Source organism: Lepisma saccharinum, chromosome 9 (genome assembly GCF_977018435.1).
Source record: "Lepisma saccharinum chromosome 9, izLepSacc3.1, whole genome shotgun sequence".
In the NCBI taxonomy this organism is placed as follows: domain Eukaryota; kingdom Metazoa; phylum Arthropoda; class Insecta; order Zygentoma; family Lepismatidae; genus Lepisma; species Lepisma saccharinum.
This window is the reverse complement of record NC_139237.1, coordinates 86489760-86515903: the sequence shown is the minus strand read 5'-3', so window position 1 is coordinate 86515903 and position 26144 is coordinate 86489760. Positions and strand designations below refer to the sequence as shown.

The following is a 26144-nucleotide window of genomic DNA, read 5'->3' as shown; positions in this document are numbered from 1 at the left end:
ACATGCAATGATGATGTTTTATTGAAAACCCAGCTGACTTCAGGCAAATAAACAATACCTGTGGCGACTAATACCATAAGTAAATTATTAAGCAAGAAAGGGCCGACCCTTCCTACGAACTGGGCGTTCCCACCCGAAATGTCCATGATACGCCACTGGTAATAGGTAACTTAGAGATAATATAATCAGATGAATCCTGGTTCGACTTCCGATTGGGAATACTTCAGTGATTCATTTGTCACCAAACTGCAGCTCTAGTCGGTATTAGTCCATCTATCCGGAATTTTATGCACGGATCCGCTGGAATTGGGCATGCTAATGCTTGAAACCTTCCAAGACCTAGAACAATTTATTCTTAGATCAAAAGCAGTTTCTTCATCTGCAACTTTCTTTGCCTGCTGTTGCTCGATGGGGGGCGATCGAAGACTTAAGCGTGCCACACATTTCGTTTCGACACAAAATCTATCTGTACACTTCTTCATGAAGTTGGAAACACTTCACAGAGAGGTTTTCCCCCTACCTGGTGCGAAAGCGCAAGAACTTCACAGCTTCAGAAACTGAGTTCGGGACGAAAGGAGAAAGCTAAAAACTTTCTCTTTTCTCGCTTTTCTCTCCCTTTCAAGTTTCCTCGACTAAAATTCTTTTTCTTTCTTCTTTTTTTTCGCTCTTTTGTTCTGATATTAAAATTCCACAAGAAAAGGGGAGGAGAATCTTAAGCGATTCGAGGCAGGAAACTTTTCGGAAAAACGTGATAAATTATTCAGTCTAAGTTCCAAGTTAGGTGCGGTGGTTAAGAATAAAAGCATTGATAACACTGAGAGAAACTCACTTATCGGAAAATGACGTGTCACGCGTAATTTTCTCGACTTTAGACTTCATTTTAATCTCCTTTGGAAACTTATTGTTTCAAAAATACTTTTGTATTAATATTTTTAATTGCATTTATTATATTTCCAATTTTGAAATTGTTTGAGTTTAAATTCCATCTTACGGTTATTCAAAAGCTCGTATTACTACCTGATGGCAAAGAAGTAGAGTATCACAGTATTGTTCTCAGAGAGGCTGTTCTGACTTGTTCAAGCTGTAGTGAACGTCAAGTTTGAAACAAAGATATTAGGAGAACTATAAATACAGCAATAAATGATTCTTTTTACCTTTGTTAGTTCATTTATTTTCTGTTTGATTTTACTTGTATATTTCATTGTTGTGTTTTCATCTTATTTCTGTTACCTTTCGTAGCTTTAATGTCTTTTTAGGGGCATCTCACATGGCGTAGTGTTAACGTCGTTGTTTTGTAATCAAGAGTTCCCGGGTTCGATACCCGGTGGAGCCACATAGAGGTTCGGACCGCACTTTAAGCTGTAGGTCCATTCTAATTTAACCTTTCTGTGCATAAAGTGAACTTCAAAGTAACTTAAACATACTTTTAGAGCATTGGTCTTTATTTGAATCCAGTACCTCTCTTTTCTTTTGTTTTATTCTTTAATATCTCGTCTGGATTTTTACTTTTAGTTTAATCTTTATTCATTTTTGTTTGTTTTCGTTGAAATATGTGTTCAGTTTTCGTTGAAATATGTGTTCAGTTTTCGTTGAAATGTGTGTTCAGTTTTCGTTGAAATGTGTGTTCAGTTTTTGTTGAAATGTGTGTTCAGTTTTCGTTGAAATATGTGTTCAGTTTTCATCATATTTTTTCCTTTGTTTTACTTTGTTTTCATTTTCCTTATTATTTTATTGCCCTTCCGATATATTTTATTTTCCTCTTTATTTACTTTGTTTCATTTTCCTTTTGTTATTTTCGCTTAAATTTATTTTGCATTTTACACACTCTTTCGTTGGAAGTTTGCCACCAATAGCGATGGCAGAAGACCGAAATCAATAATGTAAAGTGCATGAAACTTATTTCATGCATTTTACTGCAAACGATGAACCCTCACTTTAAAGCTTAGGCACTAGTGTCCGTCCTTGTGTCGTAATTTATTCAATATTTGTTGCAGCCACAGCGGTTCCCGCTTCTTTGTAAACACACGAAATGAAAATTGGTTCGCGCCTTGGACGTTGGGATATAAAGGCTAGTGGATCAAAAGAAGTTGCGCCTCGTCGCATGAAAAATTGAACCAGCCAGACACACTCACTCGGCGCACCACTTCCATTCGGGGGTCTGCTGGGAAATGTGGAATGGCTTCTGCCGGACATACTGCTCCTGAGGTTATATAGAGACTTCAAAAGTTGGCTTTCCACCATTACTCGTAATATATGGCACTAATGTGGTTTAGGTTTCTTGCTGTGTATTTTACATTCGATCAGGGTTAATGATGAATTGGTGGAATCGTCAGCGTAGCCTGTGAATTTCATTTATTGGGCTGGATGTTGGGCGAAATATTATGTGGTGGGCTCTGGTTTGGTGATTATTCCATCATAACATTCTCTCTGTTTTCATTTAGTTACTTCCTTTTCCTTCTCTTTACGTTTTCTTTCTCTTTTTGTCTTTTTTCTGTTTCTTTTTCTCTCTCTCTTTCATCTTTACTTTTCTATCTCTTCTGTCCTTTTATTTCTTTCTTCCTATCTTTGTTTTGTCTTCCTTTTCTATATTTTTCTCATTCTTCCTTCGTAACTTTCTTTTGTCTTTCTTTTCTATCTGCTTCTCATTCTTTCTTCTTATCTTTGTTTTGTCTTCCTTTTGTATCTTTTTCTCATTCTTCCTTCATAACTTATTGTCTTCCTTTTCTATATTTTCTTATTATTCCTTCATAACTTTGTTTCGTCTTCCTTTTCTCTCTTCTCTCTCCTTACCTCTAATTGTATTTCTCTCGACTTCTTTCTTCCTCTCTCTTTCTTGCATCATCTCTTTACTCCTTTTGTAACTTTCTGTCTCTCCTTCTTTTCTCTATCTTCTTATTTCTTCCTAACAACACGTTGTTTTCATAATCAGAGAATCCAAAGAATATTACATTATAGTTTTCCAAAGTTAGAATCATTTTTACTTTATCAAAAACGAACACGAACTTGGCGTTCTAGAATTTTCAACAACATTAAATAATAACCTTGATTCAGATTGGTAAAAGCTCTGACGAATTATGAGACTGCGAATTTCAAAGAATTCATGGTTTGAATGAGGTTTGCTTGACTTATTGGAAAATTCGCCTCGAGTACGTGGAATCATATTTCGATGTTATGTAGGCTATAGATAAATAGGTCATGTACTTTTTCCATTGCTACAAATGCTCATATCCACATTTCCTTCGTAAACGTATTGATCATTATAGGAGTGCATTAAAAGTCTTTGAAGTTCTTATTGTTGTCCTTTGAAGCTTCTGACGGTCTCTTCAAACCACAGAGTTAGCCATGGAATTCCTTACTCGGCTCCGGGACAAGATAACGTAGAAGGTTCATTAGACCGCCACTGTCTTGTCCCCTCCCGCTCACCCACCTCCCCACCCCCAAAAGAATCCACATCTCTGGGACACATTTCTTGTCTTATTTGTCCCTTAATCCCCTTCCAGAAGAGGGACGAAACGAGATGCTTCCTTGTTCTCCCTCCCACATCCCGAGGGAGAATACAGGGATCAGTCCAGCCTCACTCTTGATGGGATTGCAAAGTCTTTTGAAGTCTGCGATATTGGAGGAGATCGGTCCGCAAGTGTGGTCGGTGGGTGCCTTGGAGCGCGACTCAGAAGAAGAAAAAAAAGAAGAAGCCGATAAAAAAAGAGGAGGAGAATGCGAACCATGCCACTAGAGAGATACACTGTGAAACAAAGAGGAATTTCTCAGACCTGACTTGAGATGCGGAATGTAAATAATTGTGTTGGGGATGCCACGCAATAAAGGACTCGTGCGTTGTCTCTTGATTTACTCGAGATGATGTGATTTCCTTGTAGGACTCATCGGAATGTCCTCAAGTCAAGTCTCAAATGTGCTTCGTCTAAGAGAAAAATCTCTTGATTATTTGATTGAAGCGGCTTTATTTGTACCGCCAGCGTAGAGAAAATAAGTAATCTTTCAAAAATGTTTGTAACGCCCTATACATTACACAATGATTCTTTGTTGTTCAGTTTAAACATTATGTTTGTTCGTATTTTAAATTTTATTTTGCAAATATTTTATGTCATAGGCAACTAGTATCAGATGGACAATTAGACTAACCATAATGTGCCAGAACCTGGCTATCATGTTCTTAGCATTTTTAAATATATTACTATTGTGTTTTACTAACACAATTTGTATAATATTCAATGAAACACTTGGGTTCGAACATTTCTATATTTAACTCCATAACACATGTATAGAAAACCAACAAGTAACCATAACAACAATATATATATCATTTGAAATTTATGGCTGTTTCAGCCCATGGCTCCATAACTTAACTTCCACTAATATATGACAATATTCCCCTTGGCTGCAAAATGAAACATAATAACAACAACAATCATAACAATTCTAAACTGATTCATATCTGCAAGGTGGTTTATGTCTTCTTGCAGACCTTCGTGGAAATGCTGCTGCTGCAGTGGACTCTTGTTTCGAACATCCTGGCTTCTCCAGGTCCTGCATACCTCCTTGTCTGTGCTGCTCCATTTCTTCATTGTGAGCCACAGAAGGTAAATCCGTATAGTCCAAGTTAGCAAATTGATTATGCTCACCACCAAACTCTTCTGTATATCGTTTTGAGCGTTCACCATTTCCATATATTCCACTCTCGTTCATTCTGGAAATCTCTGGCTGCAAAAACGAAAAATGAACATTTCTTGTGTAATTGTCCTGATCAACTTTGAAAATTGAGAGTGATAATTGCCCTACTATCTCGCCTTTTTCATACTGCTTTTTCTCTGGACAATAATAATATACTCCAGATCCTTCCTTATAATGCTCTGCCTCATAAATAACCCTTGTTCTATCATTATCAATTAATTTATTGTATGAAAATAAAATTTCATTTGGTGATTTCCCCATAATCACATTTACTGTATTGTTGTGATAGAACAACATTCTCTTTAAGAATTTGTGCACAGAAGCATTGCGTCTGTTGACGTTGCCTTTTGATATGTCTTCTGTTTAAGTCATGTACCTTTTGATGGTTTGTACGGTGGGATCCACGAGTATTACAGTGCAAATTGTCCATGAGCATTTTCGTTAATTTTCTCTTACATATTATGTGTTTCTAAGCAATTTATTTGTATGTATGCTGGTGCATACAAAACAGCTTGTTTTGAGTTTTCTTTTAATTCTTGAAGCTCTCATTGGGTCAAATAAAGTGCACGAACATGGTGATGGACAATTTTCACGGTAATACTCATGGATCCCACTGTACGTGCCTTTCATAGGGTCTAAAAGGTGGACTGTCAATTAATTTTATTCCATGATTGTTACAAAATCTGTGGAAATCCTTGCTGGCAAATGGTGGACCACCATCAGAACACATTGCATTTGGTATTCTAAAAATGGAAAAATGATTAGTCAACTTTTCAACAGTTTCTTCAGCCGTTAAATTCATGATTTGAAATTTATGGCTGTTTCAGCCCATGCATCAATAACTTAACTTCCACTAATATATAACACTGGCAACATGTAACAAACTGAGAGATTTATCAAAAAACTAGAAATAACATAGCAACAGGATAATAGTGGTAGAAAAATGTCGAGAATAATTGAAATATGTGGTTTAAAGTTCATTAATTCGCTGTTAAGTGCATTTATCCAACAATAAACCATATATTAACGTGAAATAGTACATTCTGTCTACCACGCCTTGTGACGTAGCTTTCCTATGAAAGAAACGAAACTATTTAAATACTTGTGACGTTCCTTTGGTCGGAGCCACAGCATTACCACGTCACGGTAGTTGCCCAATCTCCGTGCTTCGTAGAGTTATGAGATCCTCCTTTATGTTGCGGTTACAACGAGCCCTCTCAGGACGTGATTCCGGAAGAATTTAAAGGTAATTAATTTTCTTACCTTTACTAAAATTGATTGTTTTATCATTGAAGGAAACTCAGTTATTTAATGTCACTATTATTATGTACACCATCAGAATACAGGGAAACTTCTCTGTAAAATAGTTACTTAATAAATATATTCTTACATATCGAAACCAATGTTCTGTCTCATCGCACACACTAGTCATGGCAACTGATTCAACAAAAGATATATGTGCCAGAATGGATAATTTTAGAAATGTCTAGAAATCGAAAATGGATTACTTTTCGGTATTTAATCACACATAAATCGAACTATATATTTGATAACAGTATTATCACAAATAAATAAAACATGTACAAAATAAAGAAGGTGTAGCATACTACACCCAGGAAATGACAAAAATGGATAAAACTGAGTGTGCAAATGTATGTGAAAGGTAAATAAAAATTATTCACACTCATACACAAACAGTCGACTTCCATGACGGAGTGGTTAGTACATCGCCCTACAATGCCAGGGGTCCCGTGTTCGAATCCTCTTCTGGGCGTGGATGTTCTTTCATCTTAAGGGCATGCGGAACAGTTTCAACGGGGCTATTCCCAAGCTCTTCCCTCCCGAGACAGTGTTGCCAACTTAGCTCTCTTGTAGCTAGATCTGGCTCTTTTGTGCACTCGTTTGGCTGTGAACTGTGTCACTCGTCCCCCTGCCCTACTATGATGTCATCACTGGTTCCGACCAACATAGACCAACTTTTGCCATGATTATACATTTTGCGCGTGATGTGATATTGTTATATTGGCTGCGTCGCCCCACTGCCTCTTATCTCTCTAGTTACTTTTCTATAGCGCCGTGTTGACGTGAAATTGACATAATATTGTTATCAGGGAATCCTTTATTTTCGGTTTCATACGACCATCGCATCGGTGGATTATTGAGACAGGCGATGCCGCCGGATCTAGATGTTGAAAACTAAGAATAAATTGTCATCAATTTAGAGTTAACGGTAATAGCAGCACGCCACCCTTTTCACAACTAACATTACCCTAGGAGTCACTTTATCCAGCCTTCGTAAATCTAGCTCTTTTAGAGTCAGTTTTAACTCCATTTAAGGTGAAAAATAGCCCATTTATGCGCATCAGGTTTGGCAACACTGCCAGGATGACGTAGGATGCAAGGAGAAAAGCATTGGGCTTATGGGAGTATTATTTGATTTGTTCTCTTAGGAATATCAAACTTCCGATGGAATGGGAAAATATATCAACGGGAAGAGGGCAGTTTGAAGTTTGAAGATGTATTTCACCAGCGGATAAGTCGAAACTTTCATTTAACTTAATGTTGAAGTGTGTGTCAGAGAAGGAGATCTCAGAGAGAAGCGATACGTATCTTTTGGTAACTGAGTCTCAGAAATAAATGCAACCTCTCGAACCGCAGCAAGACAAGCTGCACCTGTCGCCTCGTCCTGATTGTGTGAATGTATTTACTTTGGACTGAATGGGCCCATCACTTCAATGTGAATTCTCCATACTGCTGTCGCGTGTCGTCCATCTCTTAGATCTCAATGCTCCCAAAGAGTGAGAGAGAAACAACCTCTGACAATAAAGTTCGGTGAATGATCCTGAATATCGAAAGTAGACAAATTCTTAATAAAACTACCTTACTGTCCTTCGAAGTAGTCCCCTCCCATGGCTATGCACCGTTGAGAACGGCTGCACATGTCCTGGAAACTTTTAGAAAAGTCTTCTTTCGGGATGGTGTTCAAGACCCTCGTCATGTTCCGTTGGATGTCAGAAATATCCTCAAATCTCTGACCTTTGAAAGCGATTTTGAGGCGTGGGAAGAGAAAGAAATCTGGAGGATTCAGATCCAAATTTCTTGCAATGCATTGCTGCAGAGGATGAGAGCTGGTGTGTGAGGTACGACCCTGAAACGAAACGCCAAAGCATCGAATGGCGTTCTCCTGCATCACCCCGTCGGAAGGAGGCCAAGGCGGAAAAATTGTTGTTCCCTCCGGCAGGAATTCCTTGTGGATCATGCCACCACTGTCAAAGAAAGTGATAAGCATCGTCTTGATGCGTGATTTTTCTGCCTTGACCTTCTTCCGACGGGGTGATGCAGGAGAACGCCATTCGATGCTTTGGCGTTTCGTTTCAGGGTCGTACCTCACACACCAGCTCTCATCCTCTGTAGCAATGCACTGCAAGAAATTTGGATCTGAATCCTCCAGATTTCTTTCTCTTCCCAAGCTTCAAAATCGCTTTGAAAGGTCAGAGATTTGAGGATATTTCGGACATCCAACGGAACGTGACGAGGGTCTTGAACACCATCCCGAAAGAAGACTTTTCTAAAAGTTTCCAGGACATGTGCAGCCGTTTTCAACGGTGCATAGCCATGGGAGTTGAGTATTTCGAAGGACAGTAAGGTAGGTTTCATTAGGAATTTGTCTGCTTTCGATATTCAGGATCATTCACCGAACTTTATTGTCAGAGGTTGTATATAATAAATTTGTACCATCCTCTTCGTACCTACATTTTACTTTTTCAGACCAATGCCTACATTTTCCCGTAACGCTAGTTTTACTTACTACACCACCAATTCTTAATTATTCGGGTAGCACCTTCACTTATCTGCTTCTATCTGATAATGAAACGTTCAAGGAAGCCCCAGCATCCTGAATTTTACATATCTGCTTTGTGAATTGTTCCTCTCTTCGCGTTCCAAATGATACGGTTATCTTTCGTTGCACATTATCGGTTTTTCTGATGGGGCGTATCTCAAAGGTTATAGCTCTCTGTTGCATCGTTACCCGGCGCCTCCACCACTCTTCCCGCAAGAAGTAATGGAAGGCGTTTCTCAAGATATAATGGAAAACCAATTGGCGCCATACTTACCCCTGGCGGCGAAGCTGTAACGTTCATTTCCTGCTAATCAAGAGGCCATGGGTTTAGTTCCCAGTGGGAGATTCCCGAGAACAGTTCAGTGGATATGAAAGTGGATTTGCAGTGGTGCAAACTTTCTTTTCTTGTAGAGGGCTAATACCGGTTCGGTGGTCTACACTGACTTTCGATGTCGCCACAAACGATTTCGGATTCGAGTGATTCTTTGTGGTTGCCCCTACATCAATTTCATCCAATCATCACTCATTAGCCCAAATAGCGTAAAAGTAACGCTCTATACAAAAATGCAGACATGGACTTGTATCAGTTGAGCCGTGTTTCTGGGGTACTGCTAAGATCGTCACCTTGTAATCAAGGGGTTCGATATGCGGTGGAGGCGCATAGTGGTTCGCATCCGACTTTAAACTGTAGGTCCAGTCCCGATTAGCCTTACTATGCATAAAGTGGACTTAAAATACCAACTCAATGAATCAACGTTTCCCGGGTTCTATCTCGTTGGAGGCACACTTCACAGTGGTTCGGATTCCAATTGGAACTGTAGGTCCAGTCCCGATTAACCTATCTATTAAATTACTTATTTAATAGAAGATTCCAAATACAGCGTTATCCATTTTACATTGGAACGATTTTATAGAACATAATGACAAAAATAATAACATAATACAACAAAAATAATAACAGAAAAATAACATGTGGTTAAGAGACTTACATACTTTTAGTTAACTTTCTTCTAAAACGGTCCAGATTTTCAAAAATGTATATTTGGCTTCTTAGATTATTATATTCTATGGAACAGAGAGCGCTGGATGAGGCACAATCTCGGCTTCTAATATGCAAAAAGTTGAGTGCTTCTTGTTGAGCGGGCAGGCACACGAAAGTGAATTTCCTGAAGAAGGCGGTCACTTCTGATGTTGCCATTCGCTATTTTATGTAGAAATATATGGTCAGCCAGTCTATGTCTCTCTTGAGGAGTTCGGATATTTAACATTACCAGGAGGATGGACTTTTGCAAGTGTTTTGTGGACGGAATTCGATGTCGAACAATGGCCAGGAAGAAATTTAGTCTATCTGAATTTGAGGGGCATGCCATAGACCAGATGGAGAACAGTATTCAATTTTAGGTGACACAAAACATTTGTAAAAGGTGCTGAGGGCAGACAAGTTGTTTATTTCCGTGAAACGATAGAGAAGACCCAGCATACGCATTGTACCCCTTGTGACTGTAGTGGGCTTAAGAAAATCAACGACAGTGTTCTTAAGTTTTCGGTACTTCCTTCACCTCACCGACCGCTAAAAATGCGCTTTTCCTCTTTTGACTTCAACTTATAGAACGGAGTGGGTATCACAGCTCTACAATCCAGGGGGGCCGGGTTCGAATCCCTTCCTGGGGTTCTTTGTGAGTGTCACGGAGCCCGGCGAGAGGATTGAACCAAGCAATGGTTTTCTAAATGTTCGCTTCTTCAAATGTTAAAATAGTAAAACGGTCAATATTATGAACGATAGTAGAGAGAAATAGGATAATAGTGCAAAGAAAACAAGTCTAATTTGTGCATATCTTCAAATAGTTGAAATTTATCTTTCTAACCTAACCTACTTATATTTTTGTACGATAAATTTTCAAACTTTTCTTTCATCTGGGCATTGATTCAATAACATAGCCAAATGTCGGGGCACACCTGGTACTGCCCATGGGCATATTTAAGGGGCGGGGGGTTCAACGGGTCCAACGGCGCCCCCCTTTTGGTTCAATAAAATACCAGATTACCTGTTCTATCCGTTTGTTCATAAAAAATTCTTCAGATTTATTTTATTCTCCTAAATTAGAGACTTATAGGACGGGATACGGATGAGAAAGAAATTACGTAATTCCACACACCAGATGGCACTGCAGGCTAAATGTCTGTAATTTCCTGATAGTTTCGGAATTTCTGCCATAAGAAACTGCACTGGGACTGTCAAATCAGTTATAATTTTTTTACCACGAGTCTTATTAAAGAAATTTGGTTCTTTAGAACGCAGTGCAAGACAACCAGGTAAACATCGTAACATTCTCAAGTTGTTCGACAGAAAATGAACAGAAAAGTATCAATACTAAGTTGTGTGACCGTGACTACATACACACAACTGTCGGGCCAGGCACCCCGCCCCCCTTTCCGCTCCCCAAGAAGCTTTCAGTCAGCAGTGCCCTGGATTTTCACTTATGAAATAAAGCAAGCCTAATCCTACCAAAAGTTGAACCCTCACCTTACGTGAGCTATATATACGGGCATGGTACTGCCCCCTGACGAGACCAATGTTGCCAGTACACGTCGTAATTGTGACCAAAAAATAGTTTTTAATGAATATGTCATTATTTACCCCATAATTCGTATGTAATGCATAATATGTGTAAAAATACCAACAGAGACACATTGAAATGTTTTGCAAGCAACTCTATGTTTTTTTACCCATGTTTTTTTTTTTACTTTGTACAAAAACGTTTCTACACTTTCGTAACTTTTTCCCGATACTGTGTTGAGAATAATATTCTTGTCTAATGTTAAAAAAATATCCGAATGGGCAAAGTTAACACCCAGATTAAGGTTCATATCTCTGTCGCTTTTTGTGCAAAAGTTACATACGTTCAAAATCTCGGTTGGGTGACTTTTCGGACGCCCTGTATAATGTCCTACAGGACATTTTGCATACTTTCCTGAGTTTCTCTTGAGCCTGTAATGGTGAATGATGCGGTGATTTAGTGTCCCAGAAAACTGTGAAAAACATCTCTTCATACTAATCGTTGCTAATGTGATTTGTTGCTCACACACACACATTCTCAGCAATTCCGAATAACGTGGCGAAAATTACGTCATGGAACTGCAGAAATCTCGTCTGTTCATGAAACGTAAACAAGGGCCTTTTCACGATTTTATTCCATTGTTTGTCAAAGCAATGATTTCTATTCGTACAAAGTACCTGGAGCGTGTTTTCGGTCCGCTTTATTTCGTGTCTTCGAGTCAAGCATAAATAACACTGCAGATAAAGTTTCCCGAAGTTGTCTTTTTGTGTGTGTGTTAGTTCCCTTGATATGATAACAAACCAGATATAACTAATTAAAGCTTAACCCGAAGCCAATTTGTTATTTTTAACCGGTGATATGGAATGATGAACACTGCCTGTACGCTACCGGGGTAAACAGTGTTGCCAGCTTGTCTCTTTTGTAACCAAGCCTGGTTCTTTTCTCTTAGCACTGATGATGGATCAGTATTGGGTCGAAAAGTGAGCTACACTGACGTTACGTAGATGCTCGCGCCGATCACCTGATTTTTTTCCTTCTTTGAAGTTGGCAACACTGACCGGTGCATAGAGCGTGGAGCTGGCAGCTTTATTCATTTTTTAAAAAAAAAAACCGTTCTGAGAATCGCGGTGGTAATATTTTTTTGTTTCATAATTGGGAAATGTTGTCTCTTGTGCTCAGGCATACAAAATATACATGGTTGTTTCTCCGAATGGTATGTTTTGATCGAGTGAAATTGTGTGGCCTTTTTTTTATATATATATATAAAGTTGAAAGCTTGCAGCGCGCTTTTGTAGTCTAATAATGGACACGGCAGTGAAAGCCGTGCAATCGCAAACAGAATTGGGCCGAGCTGTGTTTCAAGGCAATACAAAAATGTGGATTTACAACGAATCCCCTTGAAGCTACGCAACCGGAATCACACGGCAGATTATCCTGTTACATAGCCTTCACGGATAGCCTTTCCAGTTAATGATAAATATAATGACAAACTCAAAGGAACACTCACTTGTATTCTGTGGCATCTTTCTTGGAGTAGCTATAACAAGGTGGTCACTCTGTTTAGATTTCTATCCTGTCTTGTGTAATAAATTCTACAGGTTTTGTATACGAAATTAATTTTTGTTTTCGGCTGGGCGTTGACCTAAAGGAAATTGGTGAGAATGGAAAAGATTGGATTGATCTTACCCAGGATGGGAACAGATGGAAGGTTTGTGTTGCTGCAGCCATAGACCTTCGGGATTAAGAATGCTAGAGAGTAAGCAAATATGTAAGGTTGGGGTCTGGAATTACATTGCTTTATCTAGGCGTTCGTATACAGTACTAGTAAATAACAATCACTAGAAGTTAGTAATACTCACTATTCCATTACTTGCTGTACAGCGTCACCAAGATAAGAATGCCCCTGTGGCATTTTAGTCGAACTTCCAACCGTATGCGAGAGTGGAGGGAACGTGGGTGATGCAATCAACTCTTGCATTGTTCCTGCGTTGACAAAGTGTGCTACACTGTCAAAAGTAGAGACTGTATACTTTAGTTGGAGAGTTTCCCGAGGTGTATCCTTATATTGCTTTGGTTGTTTTGCATTAATTGTTCGCCAATTGTTATACATGTCATTTTTCGTGCTGTTCTAAACTTAGAAAAGTCCAATAAACATTAAGCCATTCTCGATCAAAGTTTCCCAGCAGATGAAGATTCCAACACTATTTTCCAGCCCGCAAGTGCTAGCTTCACATTGTGCTCTGCTAACGATCTGGCCAGCAAGGATAGCTTAGTGGATGTAACTGGATATGTATGTTGTTCACGATATCCAAAGATACCACATGAATTTCATGTATTTCGTACTGATTGAAGACTGAGGTATAATTTGAAGAGTGCCTTGCTTGTAAATGGTGCAAGGGGGGAACATGTTTATGTTTGTCGAAAATTGAGACCAGAGGGACGAAAACTCAGTAACGATATCTTAATTTTTATGCTCAGTCTTGAAATAGGTCCCTGGGACCTGCGGCCTAGAACAACACTCTCGTTATCGGATGCAATAACACGCATTTCCTTCTGATTTTCAGCAGCTTTATATTTTGGTATATTACGTGACCCCCCAGGGCCGTATTAAGGTTTGTGGATGCCCCTAGGCAAAAGTTTTGTAGGGCTCCCATTTTTATATTATTTTTTACTAGGAGATTTATTAACTCAATATGTTAACCACCAAATTTCATCAGTTGAAATGGTAGACCTGATTTTAGAATCAGTAGTCATTCACAATCGAACATATCGCAGATAGGTTTGCAGGGAGAATAGCGCAGTAAAATAAAGTTACAGGACGAAAATTGTAGCGCTATAGCAGCAGTAAAATTCTGAGTTTAAATGTCTCAGTATATTATGAAGAGTGAACACCGTAACTACAATATATAGTAAATACTAAGGACGTTCAGACGGAAACAAAGAACTGAGCAGTAGACTGTACATACGTACATAATTTAATATAATTGATATTATTTATTAAGAGTAAACGTGTCCATCTACTGGACAATTACCGGACAGGTTCATTGTGGAAATTGTAGTAACTACATTTTCTTCAAGAAAATTCCCAAAGGGTTAACACTTATAGTAGACACACTTTTCTTGGATGTTTCGCCGAAAATTCATCTACTATATCATCGAAGTCCAATTCACGAAGAAGTTCATGTTCAATGCTTAATAAACAATGATTGGATAAGCGATCCTGTCCCATGGCAGCACGAAGCCTGTTTTTCACTAATTTAATTTTTGATGTTATTAACGAAAAAAAGTTATGTACTTCGTAGGATTAAACTATCTTAATCGTATCTGACAATTGATTGTTTGAATAAGTGTGCCTTATTTCCACACCACATCCAAATCAATCCATGGTATAAAGTATACTGAGCTTCAGATATCTACAAACAGATCGACTGAGAGCTGTGCTGCAATTGGCTCCAGAAGAGTGTAGACATAACAATATTGAAATTTTTCTTTATTTTCAAAATACAACTTTTGTAATTTTTCACAAGCATAGCCAGCTGGATAAAAGATTTTTTTTTGGTGGAGGCCCTTCATAGCTTCCTTTTGGTGGGGGCCCCGGGGCAATTGCACCCCCCCCCCCATTTCCCTCGCTGATTTTTAGTTTCAGAGCAATAGACACTCGTGGGACCCATGAACCTCTCGACGCCCTTTGTGTAACACTTCTATTGGAAATATCCTTGCCACACTTGAAGTTGGAAGCGAAAGTGTATTATCAGATATGGAGTCTGAAAACGTTAATGTTTCGATAACTTGTGAAATTTGAAAATTTACCACGCCTTTTGCGTTTCAATTTTGCACGATGACTGTTACGAGTTAAGTACAAATACCATTTTATAATATCAATTCTTAAGCTGACCAAGACATAGGTGATCTGTCGTTCTCTACCAAAATTTACGTCATCTTCCCAAATATTAGTAAAAGTTGCATAAAAGTATGTAGTATTTTCTTTGTTTCACGCTCCTTGAGAGAGAACAGTTCAGTCTGCAGTTTATGCAAGGCAAGGCGCAAAACGCTGTAAATTTTGCCAGCAAATACGCAATTTCACTCACTTTAACGGCCGTTTTACAGTCCGAAAGTTCCCTGACAGAAGAAATGTGACTGATGCTGCCATCTAGCGTCACTCTGTGGAAGATAAGAACACGCTGCCATAACCTTAATTCTGTTTATGCTAGGCTCTTAGACCCCTCGTGCCGCGCAGTGTTCTGGGAAGTTGAAGGCCTGAGTGGAGGATTATGGGAATGCATATTGAAGCACTATAAGACCAAAGAGTTGCTGTTTGCGGCGCGAGTATGCTTTCGGTCTAAGCTGCTTGGAGAAGCTGCGATTTATGTACCAGTTAAATGTAAACCTATAATTTAACAGGACAAGAGGCAGAAATTATTTGGAGACCCCTTAACTGCATCTGGCTATTGTTTCTTAGCATTTAGGCGGAATGTTTAGTGCCATCTTAACGCTAGAATTGGTACTAGACTTTCCGATTCCAAATAGCTCAGTCATTAAAAATGGAGTAGTGATATCTGTGTGCCTGATATTTGCAAAATGTCCTTTTCTCTTTCGAAAGAGATATTCTTAAGTAGATGGATTTGTTTTATTGAATTTGTACTAGTATTTGGAAGTTTCATAGTGCAAATAAAGGAATATGTGAAGTTTGGGTTCACCAGACCTTATTTTTACGTCGACTGAGGCTGAGTGAAACCCAGTGGAATATTGTTGTAAGAATTCCATACTTGAAATCACCCACACCGGGAATCGAATCCGAATCTCCCTTTTTGCAGTCAGACTGGACCAGGGCATACCTTGTTCTTAATGAACTTATATACTGATTAGCTGATTTGAATGCGCCAACTTGAAGTAAATTTTGGGGTGGCCAAGGATGGTATAATATTTTATGTACTTAAATATATGCTATAGCTCTTTTCAGTTCTTACGGCGGCCGGTCCTAGTCCTGCCAAGGGAAGTGGGGAGCGGGGATTACGCAACAGACCAACCAGACAACAGCAGTGGCGCCGAGAGACACGACGCGGCCGGAAAAAGCACTACGTGAGACTCGTTCTACTGGGTGCTATGTTTCTTATCGTGCTGGATTGGTCGCTTCCCCGCTCCCCACTTCCCCTGCCAGCTTCTAGAGCGCCCGCCGTAAGAACTGAAAAGAGCTATATATATATACGTGAATTTGGGGGGCAGAAAGTACTTTGTCCCCCTAAAGTCGGCGTCCCGTGCCCATACCATCAAGGATCCTGTGCTGTTCTACATTTTTATTTGGTCTGTTTGAATTGTTTTTTGTCCAGATTATGCAGATAGGATAATTGGGAATGGACCTACAGTTTTAAGTGGGATCCGAATGTGCAGTGTGCCTCCACTGGGCATCGAACCCGGGAGGACGTTACCACTAGCTCTTGCTTTGATTGCTGCCACTTTGCCTAATCGCGAAGATGAGGATGAGAAAGAACACCCATGCCGGGATTCGAACCCGTAACGCGCTGTGCTAACCACTCCGCCAAGGAATTCGACCCTTTTCTAGCTCTTGCATAATCGACACTGATCTGTCTGCTGATTGGCGCTTTAAAAACTCCCGTCCTCGAAAATCCTACAGCACCGCCATGCACCGCTTCAATTTCTTCCCCATTGTTAAGCATTCCCTGGCGCTGGGATCAAAGGGACCGAACCGCAGACTGTCATAAATGCCCGAGACGCTTCGCCTTGTGAATCGGATCCAGCGCTCTATAGGGCCATATTGCTTTCACAACGGTGCGTCTAGGGAGGAAACCTAATTGCCTTTGTAGCGGAGCTTTTAGTCGTAAAATTTCGAGCGACTGTCACCAATCGTGCCGTGTTGAATCACCGATCGGCGTCAATGGAGGAGTCCCCGATCCTGTATCGAATCGTGCCCCTGCATCCTTCGGGGGCATTATGGGCTTAATCGGGCGAGCGAGGCTCTGGGGAAAAATCTGGATTTTCTGATATGGGAGATTGGTGTTCTGGTTTCTTAGCAGGCTCTCGACGGGCGGGTGGTTAAGTATGCTGACGCACACGTGCACTGGAGGCAGATGGGGCGAGAGGGGAGGGATAGAGAAAGTAAAGAGGAGAGGTGAAGACTAAGAAGGATAATGTGAAACGGGGAGAAAGAAGGACAAAGAAAGATCGAGAGGAAGACAGGCAAAGAGAAACCCAGAGGAAGAGGGGCAAAAAGGAACCGAGAGGAAGAGGGCAAAGAGAAACAGATATTAAGAGAGGCAATGAGAAACAGATATTAAGAGGGGCGATGAGACACAGATATTAAGAGGGGCGATGAGACACAGATATTAAGAGGGGCGGTGAGAAACAGATATTAAGAGGGGCAATGAGAAACAGATATTAAGAGGGGCGGTGAGAAACAGATATTAAGAGGGGCAATAAGAAACAGATATTAAGAGGGGCGATGGGAAACAGATATTAAGAGGGGCGATGAGAAACAGATATTAAGAGGGGCGATGAGAAACAGATGTTAAGAGGGGCGATGAGAAACAGATATTAAGAGGGGCGGTGAGAAACAGATATTAAGAGGGGCAATGAGAAACAGATATTAAGAGGGGCGGTGAGAAACAGATATTTAGAGGGGCGATGAGAAACAGATATTAAGAGGGGTGATGAGAAACAGATGTTAAGAGGGGCGATGAGAAACAGATGTTAAGAGGGGCGATGAGAAACAGATGTTAAGAGGGGCGATGAGAAACAGATGTTAAGAGGGGCGATGAGAAACAGATGTTAAGAGGGGCGGTGAGAAACAGATGTTAAGAGGGGCGATGAGAAACAGATATTAAGAGGGGCGATGAGAAACAGAGATTAAGTGGGGCGATGAGAAACAGATATTAAGAATGGCAAAGAAAGATTGAGAGGAACAGGGGGATAAGAGAAACCGAGAGGAAGAGGGGGAAGAATTTGATTTTTTTTATTTGATTTAGTTTATTTTACTTCGCGTTTTGTGCCTCTTGGCTAATTTGCGAAGATGGGGATGAGTGATGAAATGATGAATTTGATGTATGGACATTCACAAACAACCAAGCCCGAGCGGGATTCGAACCCGGGACCCTTGGCGTCGCAGCGCTATGTGCTAATCACTCGGCCACAGGGTCCGGCCGGAGGGGAAAAGAGAAACCATGAGGAAGAGGGGCAAAGAGAAACCGAGAGGAAAAGGGGCAGTGAGCAACAGAGGAAGAGGGGCAATGAGAAACCGAGAGGAGGAGGGGCAAGGAATGACCGAGAGGGACAGGGGCAAATAGAGACTAAGAGGAACAGAGGCAAAGCATGACCAGGAGAAAGGGGTACAAAGTAAGAGGGAACAAAACAAGGAGAACGTGGGAGATAAAGAGAATCAAGGTGATGGAGTGAGAGGCGAAGAACTACTGGAGACGTAGAGGGAGAAATTTAAAGTGAAAGACTATCCCAAAATAATCCTGCAATCTCTATTTTCCTCTCCCATTCGTGCCACATGGAAGTCTTCTTGACAATTCCTGCACATTATTTATTATATCAACATCAACAATCAAGGTGTGCAAGTGTCGACTTAGCTTCGAAAGTTCTTGGTTACATTAATACAATGGTGTGGTTCCCTCTGGTTTCAACTAGTGATATACTTAAGCTATAAAGACTGTGGATAGTTCCGTGGTAACAATGCTATTTTAAAAACTCAACACATAAAATAGTGGCACGGTTTCCAAACATATTCAACTATTATGGCAAATACTTGAGACGCTTAAGTTTTTAGCGCACTCCACTTTATTAATCAAAGGGTACGTCTTCTCTACGTGAACATTCCTTGAGTTCGCATTTCATTCCCATTAACTCAGTTCTCAGATCCTTTACTCCTGACGCATTTCTGCTCTTGTGATGAACTTTGTCTTTATGAAGTCGTCTCTCTCTCTCTCTCTCTCTCTCTCTCTCTCTCCCTTGTCACTTTCAATTTTACCGTCTTCCTTCTTAATATATCCTCCGTTCTCGTGACGTAATGACACTACTTCACCCTTGTCACCTCCACTTTATCCATCATCCTTCCATTACTTAAATTATATTGTCTCTTCTTGGCCTTATTTCTCCTGGCGCTTCTCACGGAGATCTTGAGCCACGAATTGCTTTTTGTTCTGAAAGTCGGTGCTGTGTGCGCCAGGGGTGCGCGAGGGGGTATTTGCACACCCCTTAATTTTCTTCCGCACCCCCGTCAGCAACCCCTAGGTTCAACTGAAAACACTAACTCTTAGTGTGTCATATTATGTCATGTCTATATCTCGCATCTTTTGTACAAATTACCTTTCCGAAGGTCCTCCCTGAATACTGGATACCTTTGGTTTCGCCAACTTGACTACGTACAGAGGGGTTTTATACAACGTATAAAGCCTGTACAAAGAAGTATGATACATACTGTATCTGAATGTGTACATTGTATTACCATTTCTTGGAGTAGGCCTATATGACTTAATACATATCATCATGGACGTCCCGGGGTGGGGCAATGGGGCGGGGAAAAAACCTCCCTGGAAAATGAATGCCAATCTAAAGTTATATATTTCACACACATAATTTAATTTGTCAGTAATTTATGTCTATCAGTAGCGGCGATTAGGGGTGCAGTTACCGCCGGCTCTTGGCTATTTTTACCCCCGCACTATGCTAAACCTTATCTACCAATGAAATGGTATCTGACAGCATTTATTTCAGCTATGTTTCTGCATAAGGTGTTAAGGGATTTATCCAGGCATTCATCAGTGCTAACCTAAGGAACACAAGGGCGTTCAGAGACTAGGGCCCTTCCATGTCAGAGATCGAGAATTTGTGGAACTCGACTTCTTCCAATCCAATAGTTTTGACAAATTTTCATTTTTCCATATTCACCTAAAATATAATCTGACTTTTCTTACGCACATTTTTGCGGTGAAGTGTGGCTCTCAGTTTAATGTTACAAAACAGAAATTACAGAAAAATGAAACTAAAGCGTTTCAACAATGGACATCCTGCATATAATACCATTCTCCGAATGCAAATCCTTTAAGTAACAGAGCAACAACAAAGTACCGACGGTACGAAACTCTTCCTATTGGACTTGCAACATTCCAACATCCTGTGTTTCAAGGCATAATCCACACGAGACTTGGCATTGAATTTAAATTTTTCTAGAGATTTTTCCGACTCCCTTTCACGTATTCTTCTTCTTCCGTCCTCCGTTCCTCGCTCATCGATCCTTTCTCGCTGTATTCATTCCGTTGAATCGAAATTAAGTTTCTCGGCGTCTTCCAGAGTACAGATCTGAATACCATTTTTCGGTCTTCTCCTCCCACTTCTCTCTTATTTCCTTACATTCGTATTAACATGCAGCAATCAGTGGCAAGATTTAATTTTCGAATTCTTTTCTGTTTCTTTCTTTTCCTTACTTCTCCCTCTCGTTAGATTAGAGTAATTTTTTTTTTGGAAGGAAAAAATATTGGATAAAAGAAACCTGAATGCCTCTTAAGAGAAGAAAGAAAAAGGGGGGAGATTTATGAATTTTTAAGATTTGCAAGTTTGCTTCCTTTAGCAGTACAATACAGAAATTGTTGCGAGTTGGCGAAAGATTTCTATACAAAGCATGAATGTTACTTCGATAATTTGTTTCGTCCACCTGTACTTAAAAGTTTTTGAAATAAGTTTAAGAGGTGGTTTGGGGTTGAAACTTTGTATTTTAATGGGATGGATCATATTTCCATACTTCGTTTGTGCGAGAACAGCATAAGTTCTCAAAAGGTCCTGTGGATACTTTTATTAGCGGTAATGAAACTTATTGCTGAAATTCACTAAAAGCAATGACGTAGGCAGGTTGCTTCCGGAACATCTCAGGGTTTTGTGAATGGTTGTATTTAATTAATCTAGATCAGCTGCGGGTACATCGAACTACTGCCACTAAAACTAATTTCTAAAAGCTCTAAACCTTGCGCTCCTAACCAAAGAATCCCGCTTAGTTCTAAGTAATAATGCAAATGTGATTAGCTTAGGAAGTCCAGGTTTAGAGATCTTAGTTTTTAGTGACTCTTAGCGGCTCTATGTGTTCCGCACCAGACCCATATTAATCTACCCTAGTGGTATTTATTTTATTGAGCTATATTACAGAAGGGAAGAAAGGAAATAGGAAAGAACTAATCATGCAAGTGAAAGAAACGGGACTGTAAAATCCCCACACATGCAGCAGATTCATTCCTAGATTAATACATACGTCTGAAATATCACACTGAGATATTCAACATATTAGCCAATAAATGTACGTAAGGCAGTTCTGAAGCTATTAAACTAATTTTTCATGCTTAGAATATATTTTTCAATTTGTTTTCTCTTCATTTGATAAATTCTTATCTTTTCGTCGTAGATATAACATATTTAGTGATCTTCTTTTGCACTAGCGACATCTGTTGACAAGCAAAGAACATTTCGAGCGTTATTGTTTCAACTATGTCAGTGGGGTGGCGAGAAAGAGGGAAGGCTTTTGATGGAAAGAGAAGAGAGGTGGGCGTTTGCACAGCCTGAAAGAAACGTGCAGAAGACCTCCGTACGAGGATTTCTCCCCTTCCCAATCCCGTTGAAGTTTCTTTGCCCTGGGATTCCAAGTGGCTGAGCGCTCGGCTGTAAGCTTCTCCCAGCTTGCGTTTGTTTCCTCGGACTTTAGGCTAATTGCCGACCCCTTGCGACTCTGCAACCCAAACCGACGACAGATGCTCCTTAGTTTGGAGGACTTTTCGCAATCCCCTGAAGACGCAACTTGGATGACAAATTGGAGGGAAGCGGCCTTGCTTCTATTTCCGCCCGACATGACAAAGTAGACAAACTGCCTCGAGTTGGGATTCGGAGCGTTGAAAATATTCAACTGAAAATGAAGGAACTCCGTGGCGTAACTAGAATTCCCGTGTCCCTGTCTTTATACCTATTGTGCTCCAGATATTTGTTTCCGTGATTGGCCTACTGTGAAAGTACAGTGGTATGCTAAAATTGTTTCTTAAAATACAATAATATAATTGTCAGTGCCAACTGTGAATCTGTGTAACATGCCTGCATGCATGTCTCCAATAGCGTAAGAGCGCTGGTAGATTTCCAGAACATGGTCGTCTGATTGGTTGTTTCGAGCACCAATAGCGTAAGAGCGCGGGTAGATTTCAAGAACATGCTCGCCTGATTGGTTGTTTCGAGCGCCTGGCTATATTCCTTACCTCCAATAGCATAAGAGCGTGGGTCGATTGATTTCAAGAACGTCCGCGTCTGTACGGCTGTTTGGAGCGCCTGCTATGACGCATAGGAGTCATTCCATGCCAAATCAACACAGATATGTGCAATTTCCAACCTGACCATCTCCGATTTTCATTAAATATGGGGTGTTGAAACTATGCATGGAACTTAGTAATTATGAAAATGTTTAGTCTCGTGCGTCTTGTAATTGTTAAATTATTCAAGGTCAAAGTTAGCAGAAATTGCCCTTTTTGAGCCCGCTTAGCTATACTAAATGTGCTGTAACTCCGCCACTATTTTGCCTAGAAAGCTCAAATAAACCTTATTGTACATGGAATTGAACAAGTTTTCCAGTGATATATAACAAGCCCACCTTTCGATAAAAATATAATTTTGTCACGCGACCTTGACTTTTGACCTTGAATATCTCAAAACATGTCATCACCAAAAATCGTGAAAAAAATATATTTGGTCCCTCATGCCATACTCTAAAACATATCAAAAAATCATTCTGGGACTGCCATGGGATCAGAAGATACAAAATAATATGTTTAACTATGTGACTGATAAAAGAATCATTCCATGAACTATGACGAGTCAAAAGTCCTTTAACACCCCTACAAAATGTAAAAGAGTTATCCTGGTCATGAAAGAAATATGTTAGGCACAGGGAGATCTCTAGCTGTGTGTGTCAAGCGCAGGTCCGGGATATTGTTGGCCGCCATATTGAATTCAACGCAAACATTTCAAAGGAAAGTGGGTGATGTGAAATATCAAATCAGGCTAGAATTTCACGAGAAATGAAGCAGCGAAGGTTTTCCCAACTTATTTTTTGGCAGCAAAACGTTATACGCATATCTTTCACTTACGATATATGCACATTATAGTGTTGTCAATATTCCTGTGAGCACACTCTTTGACGTCTCTCACACTCACATAGAACATTTGGCAATGTAGCAGGTGCAACAACATCGCTTACTTCCCATACTGACGCAACAGCCTAGATGAATGGAAGAATTTGGGCGGGAAACTACAACGGCTCTGGTATAGTATATATAATCTCCGCGTGTATCATAATTAATATAGCTTTCGGATAAATCTATCGTGAATAAAATACTGTTTTCTGACTCAGAAGTTAATAGTGCCTGAAACTGAATATAATTCATTCATCGCTCACCGAAGGCAAGTTTAATGTAAAGGGATAAAATAAAAATATGCGCGCTTCATGTAATAGTTTTGCGGTGTTCGAGGCGTCATTTTTTAATGCCACCCGTTTTTATTAGTCGAATGGCTCCTACTGTGCGAATTAAGGAAACACAATTAAACAATTGTCACCAATCCGTTTGCGATACACACGTCTGTCTTTTGTCCCCTCCTGGCAGCTTGATTTTCCAATTATAACAAGCCATATTGATCCCCGAATCGCGAATGAGGTTCCTCTGTTTTTTTTTCCCTCAACTCTACACCGGATTTAATGGCCGCAGTTCGTAATGAATAATTGAATTGATATCTGCAAGCTCTTTCGTGCGGTTTAGCGAGATGTGCGCGCCACACAATATTTGGCATTGATTAGCTCTCCGCTGTGTAAATCGCTCTAAAGCCTATGTGTGAGTTGTCATGTTGCTCTGTGATGCGAACAGAACCGCATTTCATATTAGAGAGTTGTTTTTGTTGTTTTAATTCATGTACTTGAGTTACACTGTGTGATAAATTTAAAGCAATATAATACTCTTTTTCACTCCCAATGTGATCTCTTATCCTCCTGCTAAATCTCCCACTCTTATTCTGCTGCTAAATCTTACACTCCTGTTATTCTGTTCCTAAATTTTACCCTCTTCCTCTGTTGCTAAATCTTACACTCTTATCCTGTTACTAAATCTTACACTGTCATCCTGTTGATAAAATCTCTCTTATTCTGTTACTAAATTTTACAATCTTATCCTGTTTCTAAATCTTTCGCTCTTATTCTGTTGTTAAATCTTTCACTCTAATTCTGTTGCTAAATCTTTCCCTCTAATTCTGTTGCTAAATCTTTCACTCTTATTCTGTTGCTAAATCTTTCACTCTTATTCAGTTGCTAAATCTTTCACTCTTATGCTGTTGCTAAATCTTCCACTCTAATTCTGTTGCTAAATCTTCCACTCTTATTCAGTTGCTAAATCTTTCACTCTTATTCAGTTGCTAAATCTTCCACTCTTATTCAGTTGCTAAATCTTTCACTCTTATTCTGTTGCTAAATCTTCCACTCTTATTCTGTTGCTAAATCTTCCACTCTTATTCAGTTGCTAAATCTTCCACTCTAATTCTGTTGATAAATCTTCCACTCTTATTCAGTTGCTAAATCTTTCACTCTTATTCAGTTGCTAAATCTTTCACTCTTATTCTGTTAATAAATCTTCCACTCTTATTCAGTTGCTAAATCTTTCACTCTAATTCTGTTGATAAATCTTCCACTCTTATTCAGTTGCTAAATCTTTCACTCTTATTCAGTTGCTAAATCTTCCACTCTTATTCAGTTGCTAAATCTTTCACTCTTATTCAGTTGCTAAATCTTTCACTCTACTTCTGTTTCTAAATCTTCCACTCTTATTCAGTTGCTAAATCTTTCACTCTTATTCTGTTAATAAATCTTCCACTCTTATTCAGTTGCTAAATCTTTCACTCTAATTCAGTTGCTAAATCTTCCACTCTTATTCAGTTGCTAAATCTTTCACTCTTATTCAGTTGCTAAATCTTTCACTCTTATTCTGTTAATAAATCTTCCACTCTTATTCAGTTGCTAAATCTTTCACTCTAATTCTGTTGATAAATCTTCCACTCTTATTCAGTTGCTAAATCTTTCACTCTTATTCTGTTAATAAATCTTCCACTCTTATTCAGTTGCTAAATCTTTCACTCTTATTCAGTTGCTAAATCTTTCACTCTTATTCTGTTAATAAATCTTCCACTCTTATTCAGTTGCTAAATCTTTCACTCTTATTCAGTTGCTAAATCTTCCACTCTTATTCTGTTGCTAAATCTTCCACTCTTATTCAGTTGCTAAATCTTTCACTCTTATTCTGTTAATAAATCTTTCACTCTTATTCTGTTGCTGAAATTTTCGCTCTTATTCTTCTGCTATACTCTGCCCCAGCTAACTGTGGAGCAGGAAAACGAAAACAAGTCTCTGTGCACGTAGTGACGCGAGACGGCTCCACAATGAACACGTGAAAGGGAATGGGATTGCGTGGAGGGGGAGCGACTGCAGTTACCAGCCTTCCCAGCAGCGTGTACTGCCTCGCTTTGGCCACTCGATTTCCTTCGCTTCTCTGATGTTATGCGCGTCCTTGCTCCACAATCAGCGGGAACATAATTTCGCTCTTATTCTCTTGCTAAATCTTTGCTCTTGCTCTTATTCCACTATAAAATCTTCGTCTCTCTCTGTCATTCTGCTTCCGAATATTCCATTCTAATTCTTGTGTAAAATAGTTATCTTTCTCCTCCTGCTTCAAAATCTTGTTCTCTGCTCCCTTCAGCTTCGACACCTTTATCTCTCTCTTTCTTTTTACGCCTGATCTCTTTGGTGGAGTGGTTAACAGCACGCTGCTATGCCAGAGTTCTCGAGTTCGAATCCAGACCTGGGCATGGACTTTCTTTGGGAGTGTCCCTTCATCAGTTTCATCATATCATCACTCATCCTCATCTTCGCGATTAGCCAAAAGTGGCAGAAAAGCAAAGTATAGCAACCAAATCAATCAATCAATCAACATCCGTGTCCTGACAGGAACGTGAGCTAGAAACGTCCCGCCATATACTAGTGG

At 39.8% G+C, this 26144-nt stretch overlaps 1 protein-coding gene across 2 annotated transcripts in view; it reads left to right on the top strand.

The window, feature by feature from the left end:
* The window catches only part of LOC145992220 (potassium channel subfamily K member 18-like), a 435658-nt gene that overhangs the window by 278973 nt on the left and 130541 nt on the right, over nt 1-26144 (top strand). Inside the window, exon 1 of one of the 2 annotated variants that reach the window (XM_083128548.1) lies at nt 5901-5935. The exons of the other annotated variant lie outside the window; for it this stretch is intronic. The gene's annotated coding sequence lies outside the window, so the exon portion shown is untranslated. Of the gene's footprint in view, nt 1-5900; nt 5936-26144 lie in introns of those variants that run through there. 2 annotated transcript variants of the gene reach the window in all.